Here is a 20,396-nt window from a genome sequence, read left to right on the forward strand (position 1 = left end):
GAAGACCCTCATCATCTCTATGTGTAGTCTATATACTGTGGTCTCTGAGAAGACCCTCATCATCTCTATGTGTAGTCTATATACTGTGGTCTCTGAGAAGACCCTCATCATCTCTATGTGTAGTCTATATACGGTGGTCTCTGAGAAGACCCTCATCATCTCTATGTGTAGTCTATATACTGTGGTCTCTGAGAAGACCGTCATCATCTCTATGGCTGTAGTCTATATACTGTGGTCTCTGAGAAGACCCTCATCATCTCTATGTGTAGTCTATATACTGTGGTCTCTGAGAAGACCCTCATCATCTCTATGACTGTAGTCTATATACTGTGGTCTCTGAGAAGACCCTCATCATCTCTATGGCTGTAGTCTATATACTGTGGTCTCTGAGAAGACCCTCATCATCTATGTGTAGTCTATATACTGTGGTCTCTGAGAAGACCCTCATCATCTCTATGACTGTAGTCTATATACTGTGGTCTCTGAGAAGACCCTCATCATCTCTATGGCTGTAGTCTATATACTGTGGTCTCTGAGAAGACCCTCATCATCTCTATGACTGTAGTCTATATACGGTGGTCTCTGAGAAGACCCTCATCATCTCTATGTGTAGTCTGTATACGGTGGTCTCTGAGAAGACCCTCATCATCTCTATGTGTAGTCTATATACTGTGATCTCTGAGAAGACCCTCATCATCTCTATGTGTAGTCTATATACGGTGGTCTCTGAGAAGACCCTCATCATCTCTATGTGTAGTCTATATACTGTGGTCTCTGAGAAGACCCTCATCATCTCTATGTGTAGTCTATATACAGTGGTCTCTGAGAAGACCCTCATCATCTCTATGTGTAGTCTATATACTGTGGTCTCTGAGAAGACCCTCATCATCTCTATGTGTAGTCTATATACTGTGGTCTCTGAGAAGACCCTCATCATCTCTATGACTGTAGTCTATATACGGTGGTCTCTGAGAAGACCCTCATCATCTCTATGGCTGTAGTCTATATACTGTGGTCTCTGAGAAGACCCTCATCATCTCTATGTGTAGTCTATGTACTGTGGTCTCTGAGAAGACCCTCATCATCTCTATGACTGTAGTCTATATACTGTGGTCTCTGAGAAGACCCTCATCATCTCTATGTGTAGTCTATATACTGTGGTCTCTGAGAAGACCCTCATCATCTCTATGTGTAGTCTATATACGGTGGTCTCTGAGAAGACCCTCATCATCTCTATGGCTGTAGTCTATATACTGTGGTCTCTGAGAAGACCCTCATCATCTCTATGTGTAGTCTATATACTGTGGTCTCTGAGAAGACCCTCATCATCTCTATGTGTAGTCTATATACTGTGGTCTCTGAGAAGACCCTCATCATCTCTATGTGTAGTCTATATACGGTGGTCTCTGAGAAGACCCTCATCATCTATGACTGTACACTATATACTGTGGTCTCTGAGAAGACCCTCATCATCTCTATGTGTAGTCTATATACGGTGGTCTCTGAGAAGACCCTCATCATCTCTATGACTGTAGTCTATATACTGTGGTCTCTGAGAAGACCCTCATCATCTCTATGACTGTAGTCTATATACTGTGGTCTCTGAGAAGACCCTCATCATCTCTATGTGTAGTCTATGTACTGTGGTCTCTGAGAAGACCCTCATCATCTCTATGTGTAGTCTATGTACTGTGGTCTCTGAGAAGACCCTCATCATCTCTATGTGTAGTCTATATACTGTGGTCTCTGAGAAGACCCTCATCATCTCTATGTGTAGTCTATATACCGTGATCTCTGAGAAGACCCTCATCATCTCTATGTGTAGTCTATATACTGTGGTCTCTGAGAAGACCCTCATCATCTCTATGGCTGTAGTCTATATACTGTGGTCTCTGAGAAGACCCTCATCATCTCTATGTGTAGTCTGTATACTGTGGTCTCTGAGAAGACCCTCATCATCTCTATGTGTAGTCTATATACTGTGGTCTCTGAGAAGACCCTCATCATCTCTATGTGTAGTCTGTATACGGTGGTCTCTGAGAAGACCCTCATCATCTATGACTGTAGTCTATGTACTGTGGTCTCTGAGAAGACCCTCATCATCTCTATGTGTAGTCTATATACTGTGGTCTCTGAGAAGACCCTCATCATCTCTATGTGTAGTCTATATACTGTGGTCTCTGAGAAGACCCTCATCATCTCTATGGCTGTAGTCTATATACGGTGGTCTCTGAGAAGACCCTCATCATCTCTATGACTGTAGTCTATATACTGTGGTCTCTGAGAAGACCCTCATCATCTCTATGACTGTAGTCTATATACTGTGGTCTCTGAGAAGACCCTCATCATTCTCTATGACTGTACATTATATATTATGGTCTCTGAGAAGACCCTCATCAACTATGACTGTGTAATGTCCGTGGCTGCGGGCTGTCAGCTTCAACCTCCCCCTGTCAGCCGCAGCCACGAGTTGGCAAGCGCTGACCCCAGCCTCCTCCTCAGGAGACGCCAGCGCTCGCGTCCACTCACCTCTGCCGGATCCCGTAGGGTCCACGCGCACACTCGTTGCCGCTCTTAAAGGGGCAGCGCGCACACCGGACCTCATGGACGAACTTTGACCCGTGAGTACCCTGGACTATAAGAGGGGTCCAGCCCCCTAGTTCTATGCCTGAGCGTTGTTGTGTTCCCTATAGTTTGTCTATGTGATGGCCTCCTAGTGTGTTCCTTGTTCCAGTCCCTGTACCTATACTTGTTTCCAGTTCTTGTTCCTAGCAATCCATACCTTCCTGGTCTAGCACAGAGCCGTGCCAAAGTCGTGCCGTGCTGCATCCATATCTGACCTGCTTCACCTCGCCTGAGGTCCGCCTGCTACCTAGTCCAAGCCGAGCCTGCCCTGCCGCTGTCTGAGCTGCCACAGGTTCCTATAGAACTATAGACAATCACCTTCTCCCTATTGGCCAGCTGCCTTACCGCCAAGGCGGTACAGCCCAGTGGGTCCACAGACCCTTCATGGCAGACTGTAGTCTATATACTGTGGTCTCTGAGAAGACCGTCATCATCTCTATGGCTGTAGTCTATATACTGTGGTCTCTGAGAAGACCGTCATCATCTCTATGGCTGTAGTCTATATACTGTGGTCTCTGAGAAGACCCTCATCATCTCTATGTGTAGTCTATATACTGTGGTCTCTGAGAAGACCCTCATCATCTCTATGTGTAGTCTATATACTGTGGTCTCTGAGAAGACCCTCATCATCTCTATGTGTAGTCTATATACTGTGGTCTCTGAGAAGACCCTCATCATCTCTATGTGTAGTCTATATACTGTGGTCTCTGAGAAGACCCTCATCATCTCTATGTGTAGTCTATATACTGTGGTCTCTGAGAAGACCGTCATCATCTCTATGTGTAGTCTATATACTGTGGTCTCTGAGAAGACCCTCATCATCTCTATGTGTAGTCTATATACTGTGGTCTCTGAGAAGACCCTCATCATCTCTATGTGTAGTCTATATACTGTGGTCTCTGAGAAGACCCTCATCATCTCTATGTGTAGTCTATATACTGTGGTCTCTGAGAAGACCCTCATCATCTCTATGTGTAGTCTATATACGGTGGTCTCTGAGAAGACCCTCATCATCTATGGCTGTAGTCTATGTACTGTGGTCTCTGAGAAGACCCTCATCATCTATGACTGTAGTCTATGTACTGTGGTCTCTGAGAAGACCCTCATCATCTATGGCTGTAGTCTATGTACTGTGGTCTCTGAGAAGACCCTCATCATCTCTATGTGTAGTCTATATACTGTGGTCTCTGAGAAGACCCTCATCATCATCTATGACTGTAGTCTATGTACTGTGGTCTCTGAGAAGACCCTCATCATCTCTATGTGTAGTCTATATACTGTGGTCTCTGAGAAGACCCTCATCATCTATGACTGTAGTCTATATACTGTGGTCTCTGAGAAGACACTCATCATCTATGACTGTAGTCTATATACTGTGGTCTCTGAGAAGACACTCATCATCTATGACTGTACACTATATACTGTGGTCTCTGAGAAGACCCTCATCATCTCTATGTGTAGTCTATATACGGTGGTCTCTGAGAAGACCCTCATCATCTATGACTGTAGTCTATGTACTGTGGTCTCTGAGAAGACCCTCATCATCTATGGCTGTAGTCTATGTACTGTGGTCTCTGAGAAGACCCTCATCATCTATGGCTGTAGTCTATATACTGTGGTCTCTGAGAAGACCCTCATCATCTCTATGGCTGTAGTCTATATACTGTGGTCTCTGAGAAGACCCTCATCATCTCTATGTGTAGTCTATATACTGTGGTCTCTGAGAAGACCCTCATCATCTCTATGTGTAGTCTATATACTGTGGTCTCTGAGAAGACCCTCATCATCTCTATGTGTAGTCTATATACTGTGGTCTCTGAGAAGACCCTCATCATCTCTATGTGTAGTCTGTATACGGTGGTCTCTGAGAAGACCCTCATCATCTCTATGTGTAGTCTATATACTGTGGTCTCTGAGAAGACCCTCATCATCTCTATGACTGTAGTCTATATACTGTGGTCTCTGAGAAGACCGTCATCATCTCTATGTGTAGTCTATATACTGTGGTCTCTGAGAAGACCCTCATCATCTCTATGTGTAGTCTATATACTGTGGTCTCTGAGAAGACCCTCATCATCTCTATGTGTAGTCTGTATACGGTGGTCTCTGAGAAGACCCTCATCATCTCTATGTGTAGTCTATATACTGTGGTCTCTGAGAAGACCCTCATCATCTCTATGGCTGTAGTCTATATACTGTGGTCTCTGAGAAGACCGTCATCATCTCTATGTGTAGTCTATATACTGTGGTCTCTGAGAAGACCCTCATCATCTCCACGACTGTAGTCTATATACTTGGTTGTGTTCAGATGGCAAATATGACTGCCTGATTTGAACGATTAAAATAAATTTATTAAGATATTCTTAAAATTGGGCCCTTAGAGCCAAATTAACAGGCTCAATCATTAGGTCAGCTATTATATATATATGCTGAATCCCAATGATTGACTAGTAATAGCGCCGTACCACGCTACACCTTGCGCTATGTTGCGCTCGTCCGGCTCTTAAAGCCACGTACAATACTCTGGTCAGCAATAGGGTCAAAACCTCCAAGGTTTGGTAGCAAGCCCCCTATTACAAGATCACTGACCAGTATTATTCTCAAAGTTAAATTGTTAGTTGTGATACTCTATCGTTAATCCTACGCGTTTCAGAACCACCGTTACTGGTGGAACCTCTTCAGGGATTATTAGTGTTAAACGATAATTTTTGATTTAAATGCCGGAGCGCACGGTTGTGTGCATTAATGAACCTCCCGGCCCGTGCACGATCAAGATATAATGGTCGCACACGAGCCGGCGAGGTGCCGGTCTTTTAAGCGGCTAGGGCCCGCCCCCCATACTGACATGCCCCCGGCGTACCACCAATCCACATCCGACACGTCACTCAGGACCTGTCAGGATTGTGGCACGCCTCCAATTTTCGGCAGCCAATAGGGTATATGTAAGACGACTAGCGTCCCTAGTAACGCTGGAGATCCAAAAGCGGATCTAATACTTCAATGGGGAACATTAAACTGTGAGTGGATGCAATGTCCTAAGCAGAGGACAATGCGCCGAACAAACGGCCCAAAACCCCCACTACTACTACCAGATTGCAGAGTGAACACAGTGCACGGCATAAGATCGTCTGAATGACACCACAGTTGCGTCTCGTTGTTATGACGACCACCGGACGCATACATATCACTGGGTAGGTTACAAGCATGCAACGCCACTCCTCAACGATATCGAGATGTTTAAACCTCCACAGACATCTACAAGGTCTTCTAGGGTGTACTGTGTTCACTCTGCAATCTGGTAGTAGTAGTGGGGGTTTTGGGCCGTTTGTTCCTTTGAGAATAATACTGGTCAGTGATCTTGTAATAGGGGGCTTGCTACCAAACCTTGGAGGTTTTGACCCTATTGCTGACCAGAGTATTGTACGTGGCTTTAAGAGCCGGACGAGCGCAACATAGCGCAAGGTGTAGCGTGGTACGGCGCTATTACTAGTCAATCATTGGGATTCAGCATATATATTATAATAGCTGACCTAATGATTGAGCCTGTTAATTTGGCTCTAAGGGCCCAATTTTAAGAATATCTTAATAAATTTATTTTAATCGTTCAAATCAGGCAGTCATATTTACAATTTAACGGAACGAAAACCTTGGTTATCAGTGAGATAGTATTATATCAATGTGTTCAGATGGCACTGGTTTCTTTTCGGTGCTCGAGGTAGGGTCCCAACCAGGGTATAGGTTAAGAATTCGTAGTCGGCACACCTTGCTTGTGTTACAAAAATATATATCTTTATTGGATGGATGCCAGAGGCTACATGTGCGATGTCGACGTTTCGGTCGATAAGACCTTCGTCGGGCACTTACCTGAGCCGTGCTGGTGACTGGATCGGTGCAAAATATAATTCGTATGTAGCGCTGCTATAGTGAGTACTGGGCGGCTTACCGCTCTAGATGGCATCCATCCAATAAAGATATATATTTTTGTAACACAAGCAAGGTGTGCCGACTACAAATTCTTAACCTGTAGTCTATATACTGTGGTCTCTGAGAAGACCCTCATCATCTATGACTGTAGTCTATATACTGTGGTCTCTGAGAAGACCCTCATCATCTCTATGTGTAGTCTATATACTGTGGTCTCTGAGAAGACCCTCATCATCTCTATGTGTAGTCCTATATACTGTGGTCTCTGAGAAGACCCTCATCATCTCTATGTGTAGTCTATATACTGTGGTCTCTGAGAAGACCCTCATCATCTCTATGTGTAGTCTATATACGGTGGTCTCTGAGAAGACCCTCATCATCTATGGCTGTAGTCTATGTACTGTGGTCTCTGAGAAGACCCTCATCATCTATGACTGTAGTCTATGTACTGTGGTCTCTGAGAAGACCCTCATCATCTATGGCTGTAGTCTATGTACTGTGGTCTCTGAGAAGACCCTCATCATCTCTATGTGTAGTCTATATACTGTGGTCTCTGAGAAGACCCTCATCATCATCTAAGACTGTAGTCTATGTACTGTGGTCTCTGAGAAGACCCTCATCATCTCTATGTGTAGTCTATATACGGTGGTCTCTGAGAAGACCCTCATCATCTATGACTGTAGTCTATGTACTGTGGTCTCTGAGAAGACCCTCATCATCTATGGCTGTAGTCTATGTACTGTGGTCTCTGAGAAGACCCTCATCATCTATGGCTGTAGTCTATATACTGTGGTCTCTGAGAAGACCCTCATCATCTCTATGGCTGTAGTCTATATACTGTGGTCTCTGAGAAGACCCTCATCATCTCTATGGCTGTAGTCTATATACTGTGGTCTCTTAGAAGACCCTCATCATCTCTATGTGTAGTCTATGTACTGTGGTCTCTGAGAAGACCCTCATCATCTCTATGACTGTAGTCTATATACGGTGGTCTCTGAGAAGACCCTCATCATCTCTATGTGTAGTCTATATACTGTGGTCTCTGAGAAGACCCTCATCATCTCTATGGCTGTAGTCTATATACTGTGGTCTCTTAGAAGACCCTCATCATCTCTATGTGTAGTCTATATACTGTGGTCTCTGAGAAGACCCTCATCATCTCTATGTGTAGTCTATATACTGTGGTCTCTGAGAAGACCCTCATCATCTATGACTGTAGTCTATATACTGTGGTCTCTGAGAAGACCCTCATCATCTCTATGTGTAGTCTATATACTGTGGTCTCTGAGAAGACCCTCATCATCTATGACTGTAGTCTATATACTGTGGTCTCTGAGAAGACCCTCATGATCTCTATGACTAGTCTATATACGGTGGTCTCTGAGAAGACCCTCATCATCTCTATGTGTAGTCTATATACGGTGGTCTCTGAGAAGACCCTCAACATCTCTATGTGTAGTCTGTATACTGTGGTCTCTGAGAAGACCCTCATCATCTCTATGTGTAGTCTGTATACTGTGGTCTCTGAGAAGACCCTCATCATCTCTATGTGTAGTCTGTATACGGTGGTCTCTGAGAAGACCCTCATCATCTCTATGTGTAGTCTATATACAGTGGTCTCTGAGAAGACCCTCATCATCTCTATGTGTAGTCTGTATACTGTGGTCTCTGAGAAGACCCTCATCATCTCTGTGTAGTCTATATACTGTGGTCTCTGAGAAGACCCTCATCATCTCTATGTGTAGTCTATATACTGTGGTCTCTGAGAAGACCCTCATCATCTCTATGTGTAGTCTATATACTGTGGTCTCTGAGAAGACCCTCATCATCTCTATGTGTAGTCTATATACTGTGGTCTCTGAGAAGACCCTCATCATCTCTATGTGTAGTCTATGTACTGTGGTCTCTGAGAAGACCCTCATCATCTATGACTGTAGTCTATGTACTGTGGTCTCTGAGAAGACCCTCATCATCTCTATGTGTAGTCTATATACTGTGGTCTCTGAGAAGACCCTCATCATCTCTATGTGTAGTCTATGTACTGTGGTCTCTGAGAAGACCCTCATCATCTATGACTGTAGTCTATATACTGTGGTCTCTGAGAAGACCCTCATCATCTCTATGTGTAGTCTATATACTGTGGTCTCTGAGAAGACCCTCATCATCTCTATGTGTAGTCTATATACTGTGGTCTCTGAGAAGACCCTCATCATCTCTATGTGTAGTCTATATACTGTGGTCTCTGAGAAGACCCTCATCATCTATGGCTGTAGTCTATATACTGTGGTCTCTGAGAAGACCCTCATCATCTATGACTGTAGTCTATATACTGTGGTCTCTGAGAAGACCCTCATGATCTCTATGTGTAGTCTATATACTGTGGTCTCTGAGAAGACCCTCATCATCTCTATGTTTAGTCTATATACTGTGGTCTCTGAGAAGACCCTCATCATCTCTATGTGTAGTCTATATACTGTGGTCTCTGAGAAGACCCTCATCATCTCTATGTTTAGTCTATATACTGTGGTCTCTGAGAAGACCCTCATCATCTCTATGTGTAGTCTATATACTGTGGTCTCTGAGAAGACCCTCATCATCTCTATGTGTAGTCTGTATACTGTGGTCTCTGAGAAGACCCTCATCATCTCTATGTGTAGTCTGTATACTGTGGTCTCTGAGAAGACCCTCATCATCTCTATGGCTGTAGTCTATATACTGTGGTCTCTGAGAAGACCCTCATCATCTCTATGTGTAGTCTATATACTGTGGTCTCTGAGAAGACCCTCATCATCTCTTTGTGTAGTCCTATATACAGTGGTCTCTGAGAAGACCCTCATCATCTCTATGTGTAGTCTATATACTGTGGTCTCTGAGAAGACCCTCATCATCTCTATGGCTGTAGTCTATATACTGTGGTCTCTGAGAAGACCCTCATCATCTCTATGTGTAGTCTATATACTGTGGTCTCTGAGAAGACCCTCATCATCTCTATGTTTAGTCTATATACTGTGGTCTCTGAGAAGACCCTCATCATCTCTATGTGTAGTCTATATACTGTGGTCTCTGAGAAGACCCTCATCATCTCTATGTGTAGTCTGTATACGGTGGTCTCTGAGAAGGACCGTCATCATCTCTATGTGTAGTCTGTATACGGTGGTCTCTGAGAAGACCCTCATCATCTATGACTGTAGTCTATATACTGTGGTCTCTGAGAAGACCCTCATCATCTCTATGTGTAGTCTATATACGGTGGTCTCTGAGAAGACCCTCAACATCTCTATGTGTAGTCTGTATACGGTGGTCTCTGAGAAGACCCTCATCATCTCTATGTGTAGTCTATATACTGTGGTCTCTGAGAAGACCCTCATCATCTCTATGTGTAGTCTATATACTGTGGTCTCTGAGAAGACCCTCATCATCTCTATGTGTAGTCTATATACTGTGGTCTCTGAGAAGACCCTCATCATCTCTATGTGTAGTCTATATACTGTGGTCTCTGAGAAGACCCTCATCATCTCTATGTGTAGTCTATATACTGTGGTCTCTGAGAAGACCCTCATCATCTCTATGTGTAGTCTATATACGGTGGTCTCTGAGAAGACCCTCATCATCTCTATGTGTAGTCTATATACTGTGATCTCTGAGAAGACCCTCATCATCTCTATGTGTAGTCTATATACTGTGGTCTCTGAGAAGACACTCATCATCTATGACTGTAGTCTATATACTGTGGTCTCTGAGAAGACCCTCATCATCTCTATGTGTAGTCCTATATACGGTGGTCTCTGAGAAGACCCTCATCATCTATGACTGTAGTCTATGTACTGTGGTCTCTGAGAAGACCCTCATCATCTATGGCTGTAGTCTATGTACTGTGGTCTCTGAGAAGACCCTCATCATCTATGGCTGTAGTCTATATACTGTGGTCTCTGAGAAGACCCTCATCATCTCTATGGCTGTAGTCTATATACTGTGGTCTCTGAGAAGACCCTCATCATCTCTATGGCTGTAGTCTATATACTGTGGTCTCTTAGAAGACCCTCATCATCTCTATGTGTAGTCTATGTACTGTGGTCTCTGAGAAGACCCTCATCATCTCTATGGCTGTAGTCTATATACTGTGGTCTCTGAGAAGACACTCATCATCTATGACTGTAGTCTATATACTGTGGTCTCTGAGAAGACCCTCATCATCTCTATGTGTAGTCTATATACGGTGGTCTCTGAGAAGACCCTCATCATCTATGACTGTAGTCTATGTACTGTGGTCTCTGAGAAGACCCTCATCATCTATGGCTGTAGTCTATGTACTGTGGTCTCTGAGAAGACCCTCATCATCTATGGCTGTAGTCTATATACTGTGGTCTCTGAGAAGACCCTCATCATCTCTATGGCTGTAGTCTATATACTGTGGTCTCTGAGAAGACCCTCATCATCTCTATGGCTGTAGTCTATATACTGTGGTCTCTTAGAAGACCCTCATCATCTCTATGTGTAGTCTATGTACTGTGGTCTCTGAGAAGACCCTCATCATCTCTATGACTGTAGTCTATATACGGTGGTCTCTGAGAAGACCCTCATCATCTCTATGTGTAGTCTATATACTGTGGTCTCTGAGAAGACCCTCATCATCTCTATGGCTGTAGTCTATATACTGTGGTCTCTTAGAAGACCCTCATCATCTCTATGTGTAGTCTATATACTGTGGTCTCTGAGAAGACCCTCATCATCTCTATGTGTAGTCTATATACTGTGGTCTCTGAGAAGACCCTCATCATCTATGACTGTAGTCTATATACTGTGGTCTCTGAGAAGACCCTCATCATCTCTATGTGTAGTCTATATACTGTGGTCTCTGAGAAGACCCTCATCATCTATGACTGTAGTCTATATACTGTGGTCTCTGAGAAGACCCTCATGATCTCTATGACTAGTCTATATACGGTGGTCTCTGAGAAGACCCTCATCATCTCTATGTGTAGTCTATATACGGTGGTCTCTGAGAAGACCCTCAACATCTCTATGTGTAGTCTGTATACTGTGGTCTCTGAGAAGACCCTCATCATCTCTATGTGTAGTCTGTATACTGTGGTCTCTGAGAAGACCCTCATCATCTCTATGTGTAGTCTATATACAGTGGTCTCTGAGAAGACCCTCATCATCTCTATGTGTAGTCTGTATACTGTGGTCTCTGAGAAGACCCTCATCATCTCTATGTGTAGTCTATATACTGTGGTCTCTGAGAAGACCCTCATCATCTCTATGTGTAGTCTGTATACTGTGGTCTCTGAGAAGACCCTCATCATCTATGACTGTAGTCTATGTACTGTGGTCTCTGAGAAGACCCTCATCATCTATGACTGTAGTCTATGTACTGTGGTCTCTGAGAAGACCCTCATCATCTCTATGTGTAGTCTATGTACTGTGGTCTCTGAGAAGACCCTCATCATCTCTATGTGTAGTCTATGTACTGTGGTCTCTGAGAAGACCCTCATCATCTATGACTGTAGTCTATATACTGTGGTCTCTGAGAAGACCCTCATCATCTCTATGTGTAGTCTATATACTGTGGTCTCTGAGAAGACCCTCATCATCTCTATGTGTAGTCTATATACTGTGGTCTCTGAGAAGACCCTCATCATCTATGGCTGTAGTCTATATACTGTGGTCTCTGAGAAGACCCTCATCATCTATGACTGTAGTCTATATACTGTGGTCTCTGAGAAGACCCTCATCATCTATGACTGTAGTCTATATACTGTGGTCTCTGAGAAGACCCTCATCATCTATGACTGTAGTCTATGTACTGTGGTCTCTGAGAAGACCCTCATCATCTATGGCTGTAGTCTATGTACTGTGGTCTCTGAGAAGACCCCATCATCTATGGCTGTAGTCTATGTACTGTGGTCTCTGAGAAGACCCTCATCATCTATGGCTGTAGTCTATGTACTGTGGTCTCTGAGAAGACCCTCATCATCTATGGCTGTAGTCTATATACTGTGGTCTCTGAGAAGACCCTCATCATCTCTATGGCTGTAGTCTATATACTGTGGTCTCTGAGAAGACCCTCATCATCTCTATGGCTGTAGTCTATATACTGTGGTCTCTTAGAAGACCCTCATCATCTATGGCTGTACACTATATACTGTGGTCTCTGAGAAGACCCTCATCATCTCTATGACTGTAGTCTATATACTGTGGTCTCTGAGAAGACCCTCATCATCTATGACTGTAGTCTATATACTGTGGTCTCTGAGAAGACCCTCATCATCTCTATGTGTAGTCTATATACTGTGGTCTCTGAGAAGACCCTCATCATCTATGACTGTAGTCTATATACTGTGGTCTCTGAGAAGACCCTCATCATCTCTATGTGTAGTCTATATACTGTGGTCTCTGAGAAGACCCTCATCATCTCTATGGCTGTAGTCTATATACTGTGGTCTCTGAGAAGACCCTCATCATCTCTATGTGTAGTCTATATACTGTGGTCTCTGAGAAGACCCTCATCATCTCTATGGCTGTAGTCTATATACTGTGGTCTCTGAGAAGACCCTCATCATCTCTATGTGTAGTCTATATACTGTGGTCTCTGAGAAGACCCTCATCATCTCTATGTGTAGTCTATATACTGTGGTCTCTGAGAAGACCCTCATGATCTCTATGACTGTAGTCTATATACGGTGGTCTCTGAGAAGACCCTCATCATCTCTATGTGTAGTCTATATACGGTGGTCTCTGAGAAGACCCTCAACATCTCTATGTGTAGTCTGTATACGGTGGTCTCTGAGAAGACCCTCATCATCTCTATGTGTAGTCTATATACAGTGGTCTCTGAGAAGACCCTCATCATCTCTATGTGTAGTCTATATACTGTGGTCTCTGAGCAGACCCTCATCATCTCTATGTGTAGTCTATATACAGTGGTCTCTGAGAAGACCCTCATCATCTCTATGTGTAGTCTATATACTGTGGTCTCTGAGAAGACCCTCATCATCTCTATGTGTAGTCTGTATACGGTGGTCTCTGAGAAGACCCTCATCATCTCTATGTGTAGTCTATATACTGTGGTCTCTGAGAAGACCCTCATCATCTCTATGTGTAGTCTGTATACGGTGGTCTCTGAGAAGACCCTCATCATCTCTATGTGTAGTCTATATACTGTGGTCTCTGAGAAGACCCTCATCATCTCTATGTGTAGTCTATATACGGTGGTCTCTGAGAAGACCCTCATCATCTCTATGTGTAGTCTATATACTGTGGTCTCTGAGAAGACCCTCATCATCTCTATGTGTAGTCTGTATACGGTGGTCTCTGAGAAGACCCTCATCATCTCTATGTGTAGTCTGTATACGGTGGTCTCTGAGAAGACCCTGTTTTTCCTCTTTGGGATTGATTTTTCCTGTTAATTTGTGAAATGTGTGTTTGTGTAATCAGAGGTGAGCAGATCGAGGGTCATTGTTATGTGGACACCTCGCCGTCATCATGTATTCATGAGATAATTGTAATCTCATCATGAAGGCGCTGGGGCTCTCACAATGGGGAGGGATTACCATATTCTTGCAGCACACACTGCATTGAGACACAAATGAGGGTCCGCCAGAGGAGTAACCCTCCCCCGATCCCGGCCGTCTTTAGATAATGGGATATGAAGGTCTTTCTGATGAGGGTTTGTCGTGTGTCAGAACTTGATCCCACAGTCCGATTTCCCGATAGTGCATGTAATTATATCATTATAGTGGGGGGGGGGGGTGGGGGGGGTTATATGGCCGTCAGATGCTACGCGAGTCTGGTGCCACTTATTTCCGTAGGACACTAAAGACCAATTTACACGGACTAATGATCAGGCGAATTAGTGTCCGTACGAGCGCTCGTTCCCGAACACTGGTCCGCGTATCATATCAGCCGACAAACTGCCCCCTTTATCAGCTGCTCGCATCTTTTATGCAGCCGGTAAAATCCTCATCGTCGGCATCGCATCTCCCCAATCGGAGATCGTTATGGCCCATATAAACCCACTATAAGGTCCTGTTTACAAGACGTTTTTTGGCCTTCGTTTAACGTTACACCCATCAGTGGTATCTGTGATTCATAGTCTGTCATGGCGTCCGTTGTAACGTATACGTCGTGATAAGCTATGGAAAGGCTCATTACATATACGTTAGACGGATGCCTGTGACATCTGCCATACAGTGACACACATCACTAATGGGATCCCATGTCGGAAAACTTCAACCACGCGGTATAATTTTTTGCATGGAATAGCGCAGTCTACTACACTATGCCATACCTAGAGAAAAGGTATAGCGACGTATACCAGCCCGACACAGGCCGAAAGGCTAATGGAGCCCCGCGGACGTGTTTAGGGTCTACGTCAGGAGATTTTCTGCCATACAAGCTAAACGTAGTAGAAGAACCTGATGTGAACAGGACCTAATTGCAGGGCCTCATGATCGCCCCAGAACTTGACAGCAACTCCTCATGTCTCCTCAGGAGAAATCAAGTCTTACATGGCGCCCGGTGGAATGAACTCTGTGTAGTGTATTGAAAAGTTGGGACCTCCAGAGGACTTGTTTTCCTTGTAGTGGTTCTGGCTATTCTGTAGCAGGGTACCCCACTATATTACATGACATCCCCCCCATCTAGTAGAGCATATAGATAGGGGTTATCTGCACCAGGCAGCCCCTTTAATAGACTTTGAATTCTCTTTACATGAAGTTCGGCTGGGACCATCTATGATCATTCGTGCAGGTTTACGTCAATGGAGAGAGGGGAATATGCCGCTGCCAGACGTGAAAGCCGACATGCCCGATCCTTCTTTCTCCCGACATCAGTTGGTAGGGGAGAGTTGAGCCGCCCTAATACACTGTTTTGTTTAATGTGTATGGGCACCTTTATGTATGGCTGTCTAAGTGGTTTTCGCAGTTCTATTGGTTGGAATGGAAGAAACCACTTGGGTGAGTGCGGAAATGTCTTCAACACTTCTAAAGTCCCGTTGATTTCGATGGACCTGTACTCCATGTGTCCACTCTTTGCAGAGGAACATCAGATGAGCAGCACGTACATGGAGGTCTTCATGGTAATAATGGTCAGCACGTTGCGCTCGAGGATGGGCACGTGGTCAGGTGGTGGACATTGTGTACGGTCGGTGACATCACAGGCCTCATAGCTATTACCGGTTGTCCCTCTGAGGCTCATACTGGTGGGGGTTATGAAAGTATTTATCGTGAAGGTGTCTTGTTTGGACTCATAAACGAGGCTGTGATTGCACGGTATGACAACGTGCCACTGTCTACAAACGATATTGTAAGAAGTCACGGGACGGTGCACGACGCGTTCTTGACATGTATGGCCGTGTCTAGAGTCAAGGCCCAGCAATGTCTATGAACCATATAACGACATATGAGTTACAATAGAGGAGCGGCCCCCAGGGTTATGGCTCTTTGGAATGTGATGGGTTCCGGCCATTGTTCGGTGTGAGGACAAGGACCCTCGTTAAGCAGATAACAGTATCGCTATTCATCCCCCTCCTCATTACACTCCGCTATTGTACAACCGTTTACCCTTATAACAGAATGAGCTCCTCTGAGATTACAAAACATCATGTCCTTTTCATAGCAATGGTCCCTCTGTGCAGAATGTAAATATAGGGCTTTATTATGGAGGGTCCACCCGACCCCTTTGTCTCGCCTCCCCCCATGGAGCATTTATTCCCAGCTGCTCTTATGTTTGTGTGTTTTTTGCACTCCGTTTATAGCACTTTACTCTCTAAACACAAAGGTGTCCACAAACACAATACAAGACCGGCCCCGGCCCAAACACGGCCGGCCAGGCGGCAGCACAATGAGGTGGGGGACACCTCAGACCTCGCTCCCTGTTACACATACAATCTCCAAGCTGCTCAAATAGAAGGCGCAACTCCACCGACAGCGTGACGTTTGGACCAAATATTCACCTGACCAAAAATGGGCCTCACATCATCTCATAGGTGAAGAAATGGAGTCCTTGTAATACAACGATGAGCACCAATCATCATACATAGCCCCAAACCCACCCAGAGCTCAGAAGTGATCATTGTGTACCCCGTATATAGCCCCAAACCCACCCACCTGTCAGAACTGATCATTGTCCCCATGTATTGCCCCAAACCCACCCATCTGTCAGAACTGATCGTTGTGTACCCCGTATATAGCCCCAAACCCACCACCTGTCAGAACTGATTATAGTCTCCCCCATATATAGCTCCATACCCACCCAGCTGTCAGAACTGATCATTGTCCCCATGTATTGCCCCAAACCCACCCATCTGTCAGAACTGATCATTGTCCCCCCATGTATTGCCCCAAACCCACCCACCTGTCAGAACTGATCATTGTCCCCCCATGTATTGCCCCAAACCCACCCACTTGTCAGAACTGATCATTGTCCCCCCATGTATTCCCCCAAACCCACCCACTTGTCAGAACTGATCATTGTCCCCCCATGTATTGCCCCAAACCCACCCACTTGTCAGAACTGATCATTGTCCCCCCATGTATTCCCCCAAACCCACCCACTTGTCAGAACTGATCATTGTCCCCCCATGTATTGCCCCAAACCCACCCACTTGTGAGAACTGATCATTGTCTCTTCAATATATAGCTCCATACACACCCAGCTGTCAGAGTTGATCATTGTGTACCCTGTATATTGCTCCAAACCCACCCAGCTGTCAGAACTGATCATTGTCTCCCCCTTATATCGCTCCATACCCACCCAGCTGTCAGAACTGATCATTGTCTCCCCCATATATATCTCCATACCCACCCAGCTGTCAGAGCTGATCATTGTCTCCCCCATATATATCTCCATACCCACCCAGCTGTCAGAGCTGATCATTGTCTCCCCCATATATAGCTCCAGACCCACCCAGCTGTCAGAACTGATCATTGTCTCCCCCATATATAGCTCCATACCCACCCAGCTGTCAGAGCTGATCATTGTCTCCTCAATATATAGCTCCATACCCTCCCAGCTGTCAGCTGATCATTGTAAACCCCATATATAGCTCCATACCCACCCAGCTGTCAGAGCTGATCATTGTCTCCTCAATATATAGCTCCATACCCACCCAGCTGTCAGAACTGATCATTATATCCCCCTTAAATATCTCCATACCCACCCAGCTGTCAGTACTGATCATTTTGTACCCCGTATATAGCTCCATACCCATCCAGCTGTCATAGCTGATCATTGTCGTCTCAATATATAGCTCCATACCCTCCCAGCTGTCAGCTGATCATTGTAAACCCCATATATAGCTCCATACCCACCCAGCTGTCAGCTGATCATTGTAAACCCCATATATAGCTCCATACCCACCCAACTGTCACAGCGGATCATTGTCGTCTCAATATATAGCTCCATACCCTCCCAGCTGTCAGCTGATCATTGTAAACCCCATATATAGCTCCATACCCACCCAGCTGTCATAGCTGATCATTGTCTCCTCAATATATAGCTCCATACCCACCCAGCTGTCATAGCTGATCATTGTCGTCTCAATATATAGCTCCATACTCACCCAGCTGTCATAGCTGATCATTGTCGTCTCAATATATAGCTCCATACCCTCCCAGCTGTCATAGCGGATCATTGTCTCCTCAATATATAGCTCCATACACACCCAGCTGTCAGAGTTGATCATTGTGTACCCTGTATATAGCTCCAAACCCACCCAGCTGTCAGAACTGATCATTGTCTCCCCCATATATAGCTCCATACCCACCCAGCTGTCAGAGCTGATCATTGTCTCCTCAATATATAGCTCCATACCCTCCCAGCTGTCAGCTGATCATTGTAAACCCCATATATAGCTCCATACCCACCCAGCTGTCAGAACTGATCATTATATCCCCCTTAAATATCTCCATACCCACCCAGCTGTCAGTACTGATCATTTTGTACCCCGTATATAGCTCCATACCAACTCCGCTATCAGAAGTGATCATAGTCCCCCCATACATGGCTCCATACCCTCCCAGCTGTTAGAAGTGATCATTATCTCCCTCATAAATAGCTAAAACTGATAATTGTCCTCATACATCAGCTCACACCCACCCAGCTGTCAGAACTGATCTTAGTCCCCTCATATATAGCTCCATACCCACCCAGCTGTCAGAGCTGATCATTGTCTCCCCCTTAAATAGCACCATACCCACCCAGCTGTCAGAAGTGATCATAGTTCCCCCCCCCCCATACATGGCTCCATACCCACCCAGCTGTCAGAACTGATCATTATCTCCCTCATAAATAGCTCCATACCCACCCAGCTGTCAGGAGTGGTCATAGTATCCCCCATATATAGCCCCATACCCACCAGTCAGAGCTGTTCATAGTCTCCCCCATACATAGCCCCATACCCACCCAGCTGTCAGAACTGATCATAGTCTCCCCCGTACAAAGATTCGTACCCACCCATCTGCGAGAAGTAATCATTGTCTCCTACATACATAGCTCCATACCCACCCACCTATCAGAATGGATAATTTTCTCCCCTATACCAACCCACCTGTCTGAAGTGGTCCTTTTTTTTCCCCCACACATAGCTTCATACCCACCCAGCTGTCAGAACAGGCTGTCCATCCTCCCCTTACATCAAGTGGTCAACTTCCTGCCACCAGTCGACAATCCTTCCCTCACATGAAGTGGTCATCCTCCCACCACCGACAATCCATCCTCATGAAGTGCTCATCTTCCCTCTACCGGCCGTCCATGATGCCCTTACATGAAGTGGTCACCCTCCCACCACCAGCCGTCCATCCTCTCCTTACATGAGGTGCTCATCTTTCCTCCACCGGCTGTGTATTCTTCCACTACATGAAGTGCTCATCTTCCCTCCACTGGCTGTCCATCCTCCGTTTACATAAACTGCTCATCTTTCCGCCACCCGTGTATCCCCACTACATGAAATGCTCATTTTTCCTCCACCGGCCCAGTATTCTCCCACTACATCAAGTGCTCATCTTCTCTCCACCGGCCGTCCATCCTCCCCTTACATGAAGTGGTCATCCCTCACCGCCGGCCGTCCATCCTCCCCTTACATGAAGTGGTCACCCCACCACCAGCCATCCATCCTCCCCTTACACTAAGTAGTCATCCCCCACCACCACCGGCTGTCCATCCTCCCCTTACACTAAGTGGTCACCCCCCCCAAACCACCGGCCATCCATCCTCCCCTTAAATTAAGTGGTCACTCCCCCCACCACCGGCCGTCCATGCTGCCCTTACACAAAGTAGTCATGCCCCCACCACCAGCCGTCCAACCTCTTCTTACACGGATTGCTCATCTTTCCTCCACCGGCTGTGTATTCTCCCACTACATGAAGTGCTCATCTTTCCTCCACCGGACGTCCATCCTCCCCTTACATGAAGTGCTCATCTTCTCTCCACCGGCCGTCCGTTCTCCCCTTACATGAAGTGGTCATCCCCCCACCACCGGCCATTCATGCTCGCCTTACGTGAAGTGCTCATCTTCTGTCCATCCTCCCCTTACATGAAGTGCTCATCTTCTCTCCACCAGCTATCCATCCTCCCCTTACATGAACTAGTCACCCTCCCACCACCAGCCGTCCATCTCTCCTTAGATGAAGTGGTAGTCTTCCCTCCACCGGCCGTTCCTCCTTTTCTTACATGAAGTGGTCATCCTCCCACCACCGGCCGTCCATCCTCCCCTTACATGAAGTGCTTTCCTCCCCCAGTGTATCCCCACTACATGAAATGCTGATTTTTCCTCCACCGGCCAAGTATTCTCCTACTACATCAATTGCTCATCTTCTCTCCACCGGCCATCCATCCTCCCCTTACAT

Source organism: Rhinoderma darwinii, unplaced genomic scaffold (genome assembly GCF_050947455.1).
Source record: "Rhinoderma darwinii isolate aRhiDar2 unplaced genomic scaffold, aRhiDar2.hap1 Scaffold_43, whole genome shotgun sequence".
NCBI lineage: Eukaryota > Metazoa > Chordata > Amphibia > Anura > Rhinodermatidae > Rhinoderma > Rhinoderma darwinii.